This window comes from Artibeus jamaicensis, unplaced genomic scaffold (genome assembly GCF_021234435.1).
Source record: "Artibeus jamaicensis isolate MK-2021 breed Jamaican fruit bat unplaced genomic scaffold, CSHL_Jam_final contig_463, whole genome shotgun sequence".
Lineage (NCBI taxonomy): Eukaryota > Metazoa > Chordata > Mammalia > Chiroptera > Phyllostomidae > Artibeus > Artibeus jamaicensis.
The window spans coordinates 555,312-572,297 of record NW_026521841.1 but is presented as its reverse complement, the minus strand read 5'-3'; the positions used below and the strand labels follow the sequence as shown (position 1 = coordinate 572,297).

The window sequence follows — 16,986 nt, the reverse complement described above, 5'->3', positions numbered from 1 at the left end:
ACATTATCAGATATATGTTTTACAAATATTTTCTCTCATTCTGTGGAGTGGGCTTTCATTTTCTTTATGGTGTCATTTCAAAGAAAGTTCGACATTTTGATGAAGTCCAATTTATTTTTTCCTGTTTTACCTTGTGTTTTAGATGTCATACCTAAGAAATCATTGTCTATCTTACTACAATAAAAAAGAAAAATAGCCCTGGCTGGTGTAGCTCACTGGACTGAACTCGAGCTGTGAACCAAAGGGTCACCAGTTTGATTCCCAGTCAGAGCACATGCCTGGGTTGCAAGCCAGGTCCCCAGTGAGGGGCCATGTGAGAGGCAACCACACATTGATGGTTCCTCTCCTTCTCTTTCTCCCTCCCTTCCCCTGTCTCTAAATAAATAAATAAAATATATTTTTTACAGATTTTATTTATCTTTAAAGGGGAAGGGAAGGAGAGAGGGAGAGAAACATCAATGTATGGTTGCCTTTCATGTGTCCCCTGCTGGGAACTGGCCTGCAGGGAACCAGCCTGCAACCCTGGTATGTGCCCTGACTGGGAATCGAACTGCGATGGTCTGGTTCGCAGGCCCACACTCAATCCACTGAGCTACACCAGCCAGGGTGTTTGAAATATTTTTTTTTTAAGAAAATAAACAAACTACTGCCTAATCAATGGTCATGAAGATTTACACCTGTGTTTTCTTCCAGGAGTTTTATAGTTTCAGATCTTGCATTTAGGTCTATGATTAATTCTGAGTTAATTTACATGTGTGTGAGGAAAGTACACAAATTCATTCCTTTGTTTACCCCAGTTTCTCTATTAAATCTACCCATTCCACCCCAAACAGGGAAAAGAGAACAGACCATGGTAACGTAACCCATCTGCCATTAACCCAGGACAGGGCAAATCTCTCTACCCATGCTCCCACCTCTTCCCTTGCCCAATTACAAGAGGTAGACAATTACAAGACAAGAAAGAAAAAGCAGGATACCCCAGGACAGTGTCTGTGTTGGGAGTACCAAAATCCATTCTTTTGCATGTGGACATCCACCACTTGTCCCAGCACCCCTGTTGAAAAGACTATTCTTTCTCCACTGAATATTCTCTTTGCATGCTTGACTATAAAATCAATTGACTATAAATGTAAATGGTTTATTTCTGGACTACTATTCTATTCTCTTGATCTTTATGTCTATCCTGTGCCAGTACCAGACTTTGTTGGTAACTATAACTTTGTAGTAAGTTATAGAAGTCCTCCAACTTTATTCTTCTTTCTCAAGATTATCTTGGTTATCGCAGGTCCCTTGTATTTCCATATGAAATCTTAAAATCAACTTGTCTACTTTGGCAAAACAGGCAGCTGGAATTTTAATGAGCATATTGAACCTGCAGATATATTCAGGAAGTACTGCCATCTTAACAATATTATGTAGGCCATTCAATCCACCAACATAGGATGTCTTTCCATTCAGTTAGATCTTTAACTTCTTTCAATGATGTCTGATACACAGTTTTACACTTCTTAATTTTATGCCAAGTTTTTCATTGTTTTTGATGCTATTATAAATGGGCCTGTTTTCTTAGTTTCATTTTCACTACCAGTGTATAAGAATACAACTGACTTTTGTATATCACTCTTATATCCTGAACCTTTGCTGAACTTACTTGTTGGTTCTAATAGTTTTACAGTGGGTTCCTTAGGATATTCTGCACATAAGATCATCTCATTTGCAGATAGACTGTTTTACTTCTTTTCCAGTCTGGATGCCTTTTCGTTTTCTTGCCTAATTGCCCTGGTTAAAACCTCCAGTACAATATTAATAGAAGTCCCATAACAGAACATCCTTGTCTTATTCCTGATTTGAAGAAGAATGCATTTCTTTTATTACTATGACATGAGTTACAAGTTTTCACAGATGGCCTTTATCACACTTAAAGTTTTTTCTTTCTATTCCCATTTTTTTTAGTGTTTTTATCATAAAATGGTATTGAATTTTGTCAAATGTTTTTCCTACAGCTATCAAGACAATAATATGTTTTTGTCCTTTATCCTATTAGTATGCATACTACCTGGATTTTCAGATATTAAACCAAGCTTGCATTCCTAGGATAAATCCTACTGGACCAGTGTATAAACCAGGTATGATACAGGATTAAGTTTGCCAGTATTTTGTTGAGATTTTTTTGCATGTTTATCCATAAAGGATACTGGTCTGTTAACATGCTTGTGATGTCTTTGTACTGTTTTGGTAACAGAGCAAGGACATCCTCAAAGGATGAACTGGGAAGCACCTCCTCCTTTTTATTTTCAAGTTTGTGAAGAACTTGCATTTGGTTAAGTTTGGTAGAATATGAACCGTGAGGTCATCTGAGTCTGGGCTGTTTGTGGGATTTTTGTTGTTGTTGTTAATTGAATCTCTTTACTTGTTATTGTTCTAGTCACATTTTCTATTTTCTTGAGTCAATCTCAGTAGTTTCTGTCTAGGAATGCATACATTTCATCTAGGTTATCTAATTTGTTGTCATAATTGTTCCTAGTAACCCCTTATAATTCTCTTCATTTCTGTAAGGTCTGCAGTGATGTCCTCTCTCATTCCTGATTGTATTAATTTGAGTCCTATTCCTGTTTTTCTTCCTCAGTCTAACTTAGTTTGTCATTTTGTTGATCTTTTCAATTTTTAGTCTGTTGATTTTTACTACTTTTTCTATGTTAATTATTTCTAATCTATTCTTTTCTTCCTGCTAGCTCTTTTAGTTTACTTTGTTCTCCTCTTACTAGGTATTTAAGATCTTACTCCTTTTTTAATATAGGTATTTACATCTATAAATTTCCCTCTGAGCACTGCTTACACTGACTCCTCTAAGTTCTGGTATGTTGTTTTTTTCCTCCTGCATGAAGCATAGCAGGTGCTCGCTCAATAACATTTTATTGTTGAACACTGAATGAGTGGCAGTTTTCTTTTGCCGTAAAACATACATAAGATTTATCATTTTAACCACATTTAAGTGTACAGTTAAGTGACTGTAAGTATTCATCCTATTGTGCTACCATTGCCATCATGGTAAGTTGGTTGTTTATTTCTTTGTCAATCACCTTCACCTCAGAATATTGTCTAATTTTCTTGTAATTTCCTCTTTTACCACTGGTGACTTAGTATATTGTTTAGCTTTCACATATCTGTGAGTTTCCCAAATTTCCCTGTTATTGATACCTAATTTCATTCCATTGTAGTCAGAGAAAATACTTTGTATAATTCCCATCCTTTTAAATTTATTGAGTCCTGTGTTCACAGCATAATATATGTATGATCTATCCTAGAGAATATTCCACAAGCACCTGAGAATGTATTCTACTGTTACTGAGTGCAGTGTCCTATAGATGTCTGTCCCTTAATGATTTAAGTCTGTCTGCATCTAGAACACATTTAAGAAAAAAATATAGTCAATTATCCAAGTCTTAAACTTTTCATGTTTTTGCCCACTTTTTATACTGACTAGTTATTTCATTTATACATAAAAACCAGCTCTTCCCCTTAAAAACAAAAATCTTAAGTTTCTAGCACCATTTTAAGAGTTGGTTTCTAAGAGTGAAAATTGTTTAAAAGGTAAGTAGAAAAGACTATATACGGTCACTTAAAAGATTTTAAGAGGCGTCTGAAACATAAAATCCCCAGACTTGGGTAAATAATAAGAGAGAAGAGCATTTGATATGTCACTTGACAGCAGGACAGCTGACATGACCATCCCAAATTTCCCAAGGGAACTAGGTTACAACCAGTTTCCAAAAAAAAAAAAAACCCAATTAAGTACTGGTTATTTAGTGTGGACACACAAGGTGTAAGAAGGCTTGGGATTTAAAAGCAGAGAGTTTTCCTGTTACTGAATTTAAAAAGTCAAGCTATAAAGAAATAATGGAGCAGTAATTTCAAATTTGGTTTTCACTTTAGCAATTTAAAATAAGCATAGCAAAAATAAATAAATAAAATAAGCATAGCTACATAACACTTGAAACACTTTCCAATTCACTAAGTGATTATACAAATGATACTTTTACTTTCCTCTCCCCTACAAAACCTGTGCTAATTATCATGCCTATTTTACAGAAGAGAAAACAGATTCAGAAGCAAAGTGACTTCCAGGATCACATAGTATGTATGAAACAAAATCAGGATATGAACCTCAGCTTCTAATTCTAAACCCAGGGCTAACTTTATTAAGTCATAGCTGCTTCCTCTCTAACAATATACATGGGTCCCTGAGTATTTCAGACATGCATACATTATATAATTTAGGGAAAAGACGTACAAAAGGAAGGATATATCCACCATACTTAATGTTCCTAAATATGAGCCTGAATAGGAGAAGAGCAACTAGCACCTAGCATAGCACCACACATTAAGCAAGTGGCCTATAAAAAACAAATGAAGAGAAAGAACCATACACATGCCCACGAGTAACCCTAAGAATGTAGTCAGCAATGTGTAATGTAGTTCAGAGGTTCCGTATTTCCCACAGATGACAATGACAAGCCAAAGACATGATCAAAAATATAAAAAGAGAGGAAAAAAAGGGTAATGCATAATCACTGGGGAAACAGTGAAATAAACAGAAACTTTCTGTACTATTTTTGCAATTTGTCAATCTATTATTACTCAAAAATGAAAGAAGGAAAAGTGAAAATATACACATGATGTGGATAGGCTGTTGTCAGTGAACTAGTTTCCTAAGTCCACTGAATACCTAATGCAGCAGCCAATCTTCCAGGCATTGCCTTCAATGAGCTCCAGGTTCACTGGGGAGAAAAAGAAGTGGACAATCTACTCCAAAACAATATATCTAGTTGCTTTCCAGTAAGACTACTTTTCTGACGACTCCTTAGTAGGCAGGGAGAAAGGAAGACTTTGACAATGAAACAAATGTAAGGGTACCACTGGGCAACACTCAGATGTGTAATGACATAAAAGCAAGCTTTGCTTACTGTCTCTCACCTCCAAATCATTTCCCTGGCTTCCAGTCCTTGCTCCAGCAACTCATACTGAAGACACAGAATCTGACAGACTGGGAAAACTTATATAGTCACAGAGCCTTTAATGATATGGGAGTCTTATGCTTGCTGAAGAAAATGACCTGAAAGGAGGGCTTTAGGGATTCCCTGATAAATCAAACCTTACTGTGTTTAGCCTCAAATCCTGTCCATGCAATGCAAGTGATCTGTCAGAGAAAAACAATTCAGAACATCAGCTGAGCATGGACAAAGACTATTCAAAAGACAATTTCATTATACTGTGTTCTACTCACCCCCATTCAACTAATTTTTCAAGCAGACTTTAAATCTGTACTTCACTAGGCTTACATATAACAGCTAGAGAAATTTTGCTGTATTTCTCATATCAACCAGAATAGAAGACCACTATTAACAAAATGATATTTTTGCATTTATACTTTATGGATTTGGGGGGAAAAATTCCAAAAAAGGGCAAAAAAGAGATCTGTGTTTTAACTGTTAATAAATACTGAATTGTACATACAGCTGCTCGGTTTCCAAACCACGTTGTGACTGCCTCAATATTTTTCCATTTACTTATTCCTCATCAATACTAACATATTTTTTTTAAGATTTTATTTTTAGAAAGAGGGGAAGAGAGGGAGAAAGAGAGGGATAGAAACATCGATTTGAGAGAGATACATTGATTGGTTACCTCTAGCACGCCCCCAGCTGGAGACCTGGCCCACAACCCAGTGGTGCCCCGACTTAGAATTGAAATGGCAACCCCTCAGTTCATAGGCCAGCACTAAATCCACTCAGCCACACCAGTCAGGGCTAACATGGTTTTGTAATATCAAAACACCTAACCCTTCTCATTCTAGTCATACAACTTAAACAAAAAGATTGCTTAAGGATATAATCGAATATAATCAAATGCTTCAATACACTGCTGTGAGATAAGCTTCAAACTAAGGCAATTTGGAAACATCTATCAATAACCTTTAAATATATCTTTTAACCCAATACGTCCAAATCTATGAATGTATCCAAATCTATAAATTTATTTAAATAATTTGTCTAGTATGCTAAAATATATATATATAAAGTTGTTCCTTTAAGCTGTTCATAAAAACTTTAATACCAGTAACTATAAATGTTCAAGAACAGGAAATTAGGAAATTATAGTACATCCAAACAGCCTACCATGAAGTCAATAAGAACAACAGTAAAAAAAATATGTTCTTACTGGCCTGGAAAGAGATCTACAATCAGTTTTGTGAAAAGAGCAAATAAGAAAACAATGTTTATTACATCATTTTTGTTCATAAAATAAAAAGTAGATATTCTTCATGCACAGAAAAAGTATGATACAAATATACCAAAATGTTAACACTAAATTTCCCACAATGAAAATGTACTACTTATATAATAAATATAATACAACTTAAAAATAATAGTGGTTCTAAGAGAACAATGCTGCAGGCTACAAATGCACATACAGGCTTATATATGCATAAAATGTCAGTAAGACCATTCAAGAAACTAGAACAGTGACTGCCTCTGGGAAAAGGATTTTGAAGAATGGACAAAGGGGTAGAAGACCTACAATTCACTATCCTTGTGTACCTTTTAAACTTTTTAATCATATAAAAGCTATCTATTAAGACTTCCAGCCAAGATAGAGGCATGGGTAGACATACTGTGTCTCCTTACACAACCAAAAGAAGGATAACAAATAATTTAAAAACAAAAAATAACCAGAACTGCCAGAAAATCCATCTGTATAAAAGTCCAACAACCAGGAAGTTAAAGAAATAGTCATCCAGACCAGCAGGAGGGGTGGACACAGGCATCAAGAGCTGAGAGGATGTGCAAGCAAGGCAGTGACTGGAGGAACTAGGTGGGCAAGGGGATAGCTGGCAGACCAGGTGGTCCCTCATTTGCGTGCAGATAAACCAGCAGGAACAACTGGGAAGCATGAGAGACCACACAACCCAGGGTTGCGGCATGAGGAAAGGAAGCCTCAAAACCCCTGACTAAAAAAAACCTGTGGGGGTTGCAGCAGTGAGAGAAACTCCCGCCTCAAGAAGAGTTCAGGGGAGAGGACCACAGGGTCCTAGAATGTGCACAAACTCACCAACCTGGGAATTAGCAGCAAAAGGGTCCAATTTGCTTATGAATAGTATAGGAAGTGACTGAAAGTGGGCCAAGAGCTGAGCAAGTGCATTATTCCCTCTCAGACCATTCCCCAGCATACAGTGCCAGAAAGCAGCAATGTGGGTTGGAACAAACCAGTAAATACCTAAGATTCTGCCACTTAAACTGGCATACCAAGACAAAAAAAATGGCCCAAATGAAAGAACGGATCAAAGCTCCAGGAATAATACAAACAATGAAGAGCAGTCAACCTGTCAGAGGCAGAGTTCAAAACGCTGATAATTAGGACACTCACAGAAATGGTTGAGTATGGTCACAAAATAGAGGAAAAAGTGAAGACTATGAAAAGTCAAATAAAAGAAAACATACAGGGAACCAACAGTGAAGGGAAGGAAACCAGGACTCAATTAACAGTTGGGACCTAAAGGAAAAAATAAACATTAACCAGAACAGAATGAAGAAACAAGAATTCAAAAAAATGAGGAGAGGCTTAGGAAACTCCAGGACACCTTTAAACATTTCAACATCTGAATCACAGCAATGCCAGGAGAAAACAGGAAGAGCAATAAATAGAAAACTTACTTGAAAACATAATGAAGGAGACCTTACCTAATGTGGCAAAGGAAATGGACTTCCAGGAAGTCCAGGAAGCTCAGAGAGTCCCAAAGAAGTTGGAGCCAAGGAGGAACACACCAAGGCACATCATAATTTCACTACCCAAGATTAAAGATAAGGAGAGAATCTTAAAAGCAACAAGAAAAAGGGAGAGAATCTTACCTACAAAGGAGTTCTCGTAAGACTCTCAAGCTGATTTCTCAGAAGAAACTTTGCAGGCAAGAAGGGGCTGGATAGAAGTATTCAAAATCACAAAAGGCAAGGACCTACATCCAACATTACTCTATCCAGCAAAGCTATCATTAAGAATGGAAGGGCAGATAAAATGCTTCTCAGATAAGGTAAAGTTAAAGGAGTTCATCATCACCAAGCCCTTACTACATGAAGTGTTAAAGTGTTAAACTTAACTAAGAAAAAGAAAAAGATCAGAAATATGAACATTAAAATGACAACAAACTCACAACTATCAACAACTGAACCTAAAAAAAAAAGAACAAAACAAACTAAACAAACAACTAGAACAAGAACAGAATCACTGAAATAGAGATCACATGAGGTTTATCAGCGGGGTGAGGGAGGGGTGGAATGGGGGAAAAGGTACAGAGAATAAGTAGCATAAATGGTAGGTACAAAATAGAGGGATGTTAAGAATACTATGAGAAATGTAGAAGCCAAAGAACTCATATGTATGACCCATGGACATGAACTAAGGTGGGGAATGCAACTGGGAGGGAGGGTGCTGGGTGGAGGGGACTAAAGGGGGAAAAATGGGACAACTCTTATAGCATAATCGATAATATATATTTTTTAAAAACTATTCAAGGAAAATATAAATTTTAAAACATTAAAAAGGATGGTAAAATTCCTTGTAGTTAAATCGCACTGTAGTATCCAATACTTTAAAGTTATTTGGAAAGTCAAATAAAAGTATAATCCTGAAACCACAGGTATCATCAGTTGCTACACCATGAACTGAAAAAGATAGAAGAGTCAGTTATTGAGCAAATTGTCCATTTCTAATATGAATACTATCTAGAAGGTAGTACTGGTTAACACCTAAAAAGCAAAGTTTATTTCAGAAAATAGCAAAGTTTATTTTCAAACCTAGAATAGCCACAGAATTAGCCACAGAATTCTTGCAAAGTCAACAACAGAAACAAACACATAATGAGAAGACAACAAGCATTTGATTAATTTTTTATTACTGAATTAGAGCCATGTTTCAATGTAAAAATGACATATGACAAGACAGTCATATGCTTTTACAAAATTACATTTTTAAGTATATTACTCTCGGGAGTCTCATACTGCAGGCTGTGTTTTATTAAAGCCTCCAGGGTGAATTTAGCAACATCTCTCAAAATTTTAAAGGCACCTAACTTTGAACCCAAACATCAACTTATATGAATTTATTTATTCATACGTGGGCAAATAAGTTATGACAGAATTACTCCTTGTAGCAGTTTATAAATGGGAACAACAATGTTCCTCAACAGAGCGCTAGATAAGTATGCCATACAATGGCATACTATTCAGCTATACTCTTCATTTGAAAAAAAAAAAGAAAACAAAGAGGAAGACTTTAGCGAAAGCTGATATGACTCAGTGGATTGAGTGCAGGCCTGTGAACCAAAAGGTCACTGGTTCAATTCCCGGTCAGGGCATATGCATGGGTTGCAGGCCAGGTACCCCATTAAGGGGCATATCAGAGGGAACCACACACTGATGTTTCTCTACCTCTTTCTCCCTACCTTCCCTTCTCTCTAAAAATAAATAAACTCTTTTTAAAAAAAGAGGAAGTCTTTAAGTACTGACATAAATGATTTCCCAGATACATTAAGTAAAAAAAAGAAGAAAGAAAAATGAGAGGGTAGTCTGTAATAGGCCACCGTTCGCATAAAAATTGGTGGGGAGGCTAGGTATGTATACATACATGCATTTTTTCACACATGCATTTAATAATACTGGAGTCTCTAAGAAAGGGAAACTGGGTGGATGACAGGATAGGAAGCACACTTAAGTTTTAAATCATGTGTATATTATTACCTATTCAAAAATGAATATTTTATATTTTTTAAAATTAATGCATGTTAACTTACAGCTCTTCTCCTTTCTAAGTAGTTTAAATAAGACAAAAATATTCTTCATATACAATTACAACGGATTCAAACTTGCTCATAATAAAAAGGGACTTAAGAATATCCCCTAGGTATCTTTAAAAAAAATTTACAGCCAACCCTAGCCAGTGTGGCTCAGTTGACTGGAGCATGGTCCATAACCAAACAGTTGCGGGTTTGACTCCCAGTCCGGGCACATGCCTGGGTTGTGTGTTCGTTCCCAGGTCTGGACATGTACAGGAAGCAACCCACCGATGCATCTCTCTTGCACTGATGTTTCTCTCTCTTACTCTCCTCTCTCTCTAAAAGCAATGAAAGAAAAGGTCCTCGGCTGCGGATTTAAAAAAATGTACAGCACATAATATATATATAAATGCATCATTATCCAGAGCTATCTCAACAGCAGCCAGTTTCCAAAAAGTACAATGTCTAACTCCCACCCCCAAAATTCCGAAACTGTAACCTGAAAATGTATGAGTCCTGATTTTGCCAAGACCTAGAGTTCTCTGCAAGATGTTAGCTTTAAACAGCTTTCTCTCAGCAAGAGTAGTGCTTTCTTGGTTCTTGTCTGTAGCCACTTCACAAAATTAGATCATGGCAAGAATGGGGCCAAGAATTAGACTCCTTGTCCCATGGTCACAAGCTAATTCCCCAGCCAGCCAACACAGCTCTCATAAAGAAGGCAATGAGTAGATCACAGAGTGGCCAACCAGTTGAGTATGTACGTGGTTCAGGGCCTCATATCTTTTAGGTCAATATAGAAAGGGGACACATCTCTCTGTCACCAGATTAGGAGCTATTTCCCTGTTCTGTCTTTCCCTATTCTGTCTTCTCAGGATATACTCTAGAATAACTCTTAAATGGCAACAGTTTTTATAAAAGCTCTGTGTTTTGGGTCCATTTCTCATTAACACTTCATGTACAGCCTTTCTGCTGTACACCCACCACTTTTCAACCTAAAACAGATCTTGCAATCAAGTGATTACGACATGTTCCTTACCTTCCAGAGCCTAGTCATTCTTTCAGATTCCATAAAAATCATTATTATACAATTTATCTAAGTATTGTTACTTTGTCCACACAAATGTTCTTTTGAAAATTTCACTAATCTACTCTAAGTCTAAAAAGAATGAGAGAATGAAAAGCTTTTTCCATCATGTTCACTCTTAAAATGCAGTCACAGATCACAGGAAATCTACTTGACATGCCAATCACTGCCAACAGATAAATTAATCAGCATCAGACAGAAAATTCTCCTTAATTTTACACCTACTAGGTAAGGTACTATTTCACATCTACTAGGATGGCTTTAAACTTTAAAAAAATAAAGAAAGTGTTGGCAAGGATGTGGGAAACTTTCATATGTTGTTGCTGGGAGTGTAAAATGATACAGCCACTGTGAAAAAGTTTGGCAGTTTTCTCAAAAAGCTGAACAAAGAATTACCACCCAACCTATTAAATCTACCCCTTGGTATATACCCAAAAAGAACTGAAAGCAGATTTGCAAACCAATGTACATCACAGCATTGTTTGCAATAATCAAAATGTGGAAACAACCCAATTTCCCTCAACAGATGAATGAATTAACTTAATGCAGTATATCCATACAATGAAATATTATTCAACAATTATAAAGGATTAACTTCTCCTTCCTCTCTAAAATCAGTAAACATATTCCCAGGTGAGGATTAAAAAACAAAGGATTCTGATACATGCTATACAACATGAATGAACAGTGAAAATATCATGCTAAATGAAATAAACCAATGGCAAAAGGACAAATACTGTATGATTCCTCTTATATGAAATATCTGGAACAGGCAAATTCAGAGGCAGAGCAGAAGTTACCAGTGGCTCAGGGAGAGGAAAGAATGGAGATTTATTGCTTAATAGGTGTGTTTCTGTTTGGAGTGATAGAATTTATTTCACAAGCAGGCTGTGGTGATGGTTACACAACAATGCGAATGTACTTAATGCCATTAAACTGTATACCTAAATATGGCTTAAATTGCATATTTGGTTATATTTTACCACAATAAAAGACTAAAAAGAAAAACGTTTGTATCAGATCTTTACTGATATGGATTGTCCAAGGGTAGATCTCGATTCAAGGACTTAAGTCTAAAAAGGTATGTAGATCATCTGATCAACCTTTATGGAAACACTAGTGAAATATATGCACCTCTACATCCTTCCTAACAAGGAGGTATCTCCAGTTGCTGCTGGATGGTGGGAGCAGATTTTCTTTAAGGCAGCCCCAATGACCTTTTATGAGGGAGGAATAACCTGTACTGGAAAATAAACAGATAAATGAAAATGAAGCTGAAGAATCTGAAAGCCAAACTCTGCTACTTTGCAGCTGTGGGACCATGACCAAATTATTCAACTTCTCAAAGTCTCAGCATCCCCTCATTATAAAATAAAACAGCATCTGCCTTTAAATGTTGCTAGAATAATTGGCAATAGTACACCTATAGCACCCAGGCTAGTGCCTGGGATGTGGTGCCATGTATTTCACTTTATCTGTACTGTTCTAATCTTTTAGGAAACTCTATTCACATATTACTTCGTAAGCTCTTAAATTTGTAAAAGCCAATGCAAGCACTAACGACACTAATACAGAGTGCAGGGTTCTCAAACGTTGGGTATTTTAAGAGTCAACTAGGCATTGTTAAAAACTGTGGGTGCCCAGGCTCCATTCAGACTTAACTGACCAAATACCTCTAGGTAATTTACTTATTTACTTATTACAGAAATAAGTAAATAAGGCCAGACCATTTACATTTCAAAAAGCTCTCCAAGTGATTCTGGTGACTTGATTACTGCTACTACTCCTACTACATCATTATTAACATTAATTGTACATGTTATAATATTAACCCATTTATTATATGCTAGCCACTATTTTCAGCACTTCACATATATTATCTCATTTAGTCCCTGTAAGAACTCCCTAAGTAGGCACTATTAAAATCATCCTCCCTTCACCCTCATTTTATAAATGAAAATATTAAGATACAAAAAGATGACTTAACTAGCCCAAGGTACAACGTCACAGAGCTAGTTAAGTGGCAGAGCCAGATGTACAATGAAGTCTGAAAATCATTCATAACCTAAGACAACAGCCGTATACACTGGTTAGGTCAAATCAAATTGTTTTATTTCAAACACTGCATTAGAAGACTCTAACAAAAACAGAGATGCCTAAAGAAAGCACACTGAAATCCTATTAAACCAGGACGGATTTATACATCTCCAGCATAACCAGCATCTATTCATAACATTCTGCCTGTCTGTCCTGAATTGTTGAGCCCGTGAAATTTGAGAGCCATGTATGTCTTCAACTGTACTCTCACGGTATCTGGCCTAACAAAAGAAAGGGTTTAATACTTTAAAATAAATCTAGAAAGGACCTGATGACTGTCCTGGGAAATGAAAGGCTGTTATGTGGAGAAGAAAGACTTAACTTGTATTGTTTCAGGGGGGGAATAATTAAAATCAACGGGTAAAAGGGGGAGGTGGAAATTGTGGTGATTTCCTAAAATACCTTTCTAGCAACCAAGACCTGACCAGTAACAATGCAGTATGTCTGCAGTTTGAGGCTGATAATCAAACTATAGTAGATAGACGGATGTTGGACTACAGGGCCTCTAAAAACTTGCCTAAGGCTCAAATTCTATTATTCTAGGTTATAATACATTGATTTATTCTTTTTCTGAAAAATTTTACTTATTTACTTTTAGAGAGGGGTGAAGGAAGGGAGAAAGAGAGGGAGAGAAACATCAATGGTTCCCTTTCATGCATCCCTAGGACCTGGCCCACAACCTAGCATGTGCTCCAACTGGGAATTGAACCAGCGATCTTTTGGTTCACTGGCTGGCGCTCAATCCAGGGAGCCACACCAACCAGGGCTGATTTATTCTTTCGTACATTACATAGTGACTAGTTTGTGTAACCTTATATAGGAACAGAGGATACCACAAAGTGTTCTACAAGCTCACAGTGCCCTCAAGGATCTAGACAAGAGTAAATGCACAGGAGTGAGCTTCCAAGGAGGAAGGTAAGGAATATATACAACAGAAAACAGCAAGGACACAGGAAGAAAGCCAACAAAAATGTTAAGGAAGAAATGCCACCATATTGAGCTAGATCTTTAGGGATCTGTGGGGAAAGGCAGAATCTGAAGCTGCCAGAACATTTGCAGGGGGGGAGGGGGTTGGCAGTAGAGATCTGCGTATGAAGGAGAAGAAAAGCCCTGGGGTGGTGAAACAATTAGTGAATTCTGGTGCTAAAATTTAAGTCCTTTAGAGACCATTTAGTTACACATATATTTCACAAATGTCATCCTAATTGCACTGGGTTAAAAAAAAGATTAATTTAGAATTGTATTTATTTTTAGACAGAGGGGAAGGGAGAAAAAGAAATATCAATGTGTGGTTGCCTCCTGAATGCCTCCCACCAGGGACCCTGCCCCCAACTCAGGCCTGTATCCTGAATGGACAGGTTTGCAGGCACTGAGCCACACCAGCCAGGACATAAAAACATTAATTTCTTAAATTATACTTTATAAACCAAAAACTATTTAATCAGTAATTTCTTCTTTACTTAGCTGTGTGTGGTTTTTTGTTGTTTTTTGTTTTGTTTTTTTACAACTAATAGATCTTTTATTTGCTAGGAAATCTTTTATATGATTGTTTTTAAAGTTGTTACTTTTTGCTACTATCTATTCTTTCCACTATTTATTATGACAAACTGATGGTTTTAATAATTGAACGCTAACATTTATAATCCCTTCAATGGTTATTATATTTACTAATAGTACTACAAAATAAAAGTACTATACAATGACCTAAAAACTATAACTTTAAGTAGACTGCTGAGACTACAGAGTTTCAAAAAAACAAATTTAAGTCTCAGATCCAAGAAACTATCTCACCCAATTATAAATTATGAGACTGAATCACTTAAGAAAATAAAATTAACAAAAGACTGAAGCAAAATATCTAAATCGAAAACCAGTCAACAAAGTGTAACACATCTGAACAATAAAACTTAATGTTCTCCTAGCCAAAATTATTTCTCAACATCCCTGTCAAACTATTTTAAGGATCTGAAATCTTGCTCTATAAAAAGCAAGTTCCCATCATCTGAACTACTCTGACGAGATTCTATCACAGTAGTTACTGAAGCACAACACACCAAGTGTCAGAGTTTTGCTTCATAATAGTACAAAAAATGCTTACCTCTTTTACATAAAGTTGAGTCTGTAGCCAAAATCCTGATACACTAGATCTAGGTTTTAGTTCTAATACAAAAATCTAAGTTTATGTCACTCAGATCATAACATGGAGATACAATATTTCTTTATTTGCTACTTAGATTACAGAGAGATACAATATTGATACCTCCACCACCAACAGTCTCTTCAAAGGATTTCTAACTTAGCTGAGATAATATAAAGCTATGGCTTAAAACTCAATAAAAACTAAAACTTTAAAAATGTAAACAGTGCTACATGTTAGTAGATAAACAATGAATTACAGAAAGGGAGATGTAACATCTCCCTCCCTAAAAGGAGGGGGCAGTTACACAATTTTACAAAATTGAATAAGCAAACAGCTCACCGAAACTGAAATTTTTCTTAGCAAATGGAGAAGATAAATAATACTGAGTAACTCTGGGACACGGTAATGTTACTTTTGCTATTACATATGGTCTGTGTGAGTCAATGTTACTATTCTCCCACTCCTTTGATGAGCAAAACGAGCCCTCTCCAGGATTCCTCATACCAAGTGCTCAGTATATGTCACTATTAATAATCTCATAAAAGTAATAATGATAAAAAGAACTTCTGAAGCCAGAATGCATACCTTACTGTGGAACCTGCCTGGCACATAGCACGCTTCTGCATCAGGAGGAATAAGATTTTAAATTTTAAATTAGAATGCCTCCCAAAGGACTAGAGAATCTGAAGCTTTCACTGCCACATCTACAAACTAAAGTATCGTGTTTAAAAAGCTCACAGGTTCTACGAATGGTCAATATTTAATGAATGAACCCCAAGAAAGAAACTCACCCCGATGCAGCAAAACATACTTTAAGGCTCCGCCTAATTTTTTTTTCACTTTAGAAACAAACACAACTAGTTTAAAAAACATTATGTAATAAGTTAGACTCTGGAAAACCTCATAGTCATCCGACCGGCTGGGCAAAAGGAAAGCAAAATTCGATTAGCTCCATTGTACCTAACCAGGCTAATGTGCAAGATCACACTCATCTTCATCAGAGCGTCTCTGCCAACACCAAAGAACAACAAAGGCAAGTTAAGGAGGCTGCACAAGGCTTCACTCAGCACTTGTCCGCTTTAACAGGTTCCGAAAGAAGCTATCTGCCGGCCCCAGGGACCAAGGGGATCCTCCACATCCCACCGGCCCGCTGCTCGGCTCAGCGCCGCAGCTTTTGTCTAGCTGGGGTGGAAGCCCCAGCCTCCCGCCTCCCCCGTACCCCTTCCCTCCGGATCTTTCTCCACACCCATCACTCTCAGACTAGCTGTAGCGGGTTTCTCTCCCTTGACCCCTCCCCTCGCAATTCCAGGCTCTTTTCAAAAGCGACTTGGGGGTCCGCCGGCTTCTCCTACCGAGCCCGGGTGACTCAGGTCAGGGGTGGAGTCTGGGACAAGAAAAGGGAAAGGGGCACACAAAGCAAGGCTGACCTCACAGCCGCCGCCTCCCCCCACCCCCACCTCCGCAAAGCAGCCTGGAAGCAGCAAACTACTGGTTGGAAAAACAACCCTCCCACCCCGCTCCTCACCGGGCTTCCCAGCTAGGGCAGCCCCCTCCCCACCCAAAGTGTATACAAGAGCCTAAGAGGACACTGGAGTTCGCCCCCACCCAGTCCCAGCACCCCCCACCGCGGGGGAGGAGGCCGGGGCATGGGAGGACTGGGGTCTGAATCTCCTAGCCCTAACCGGGTACTTACAGCCATATTATTCCTTGTAGTTGCCACTGCCTCACCAGGCCGCCACCGCCTTCTCCTCCACCCTAATGAGGTTAAGTGCTTGGTGCGGGTATTAAAAAAAAAAAAAAGAGAGAGAGAAAGAGAGACAGAGAGAGCGCCTGCGCAAT

At 37.5% G+C, this 16,986-nt stretch overlaps 1 protein-coding gene across 14 annotated transcripts in view; it reads right to left on the bottom strand.

Moving 5' to 3' along the window:
* CLASP1 (cytoplasmic linker associated protein 1) overlaps positions 1 to 16,986 on the bottom strand; it is a 284,449-nt gene that overhangs the window by 266,989 nt on the left and 474 nt on the right. For 7 of the 14 annotated variants that reach the window (XM_053666533.1, XM_053666535.1, XM_053666537.1 and 4 more), the window contains exon 1: positions 16,841 to 16,938. The exons of 1 other annotated variant lie outside the window; for it this stretch is intronic. The gene's annotated coding sequence lies outside the window, so the exon portion shown is untranslated. Of the gene's footprint in view, positions 1 to 16,840; positions 16,940 to 16,986 lie in introns of those variants that run through there. 6 more of the 14 variants (XM_053666542.1, XM_053666529.1, XM_053666532.1 and 3 more) reach the window with 2 other exon arrangements.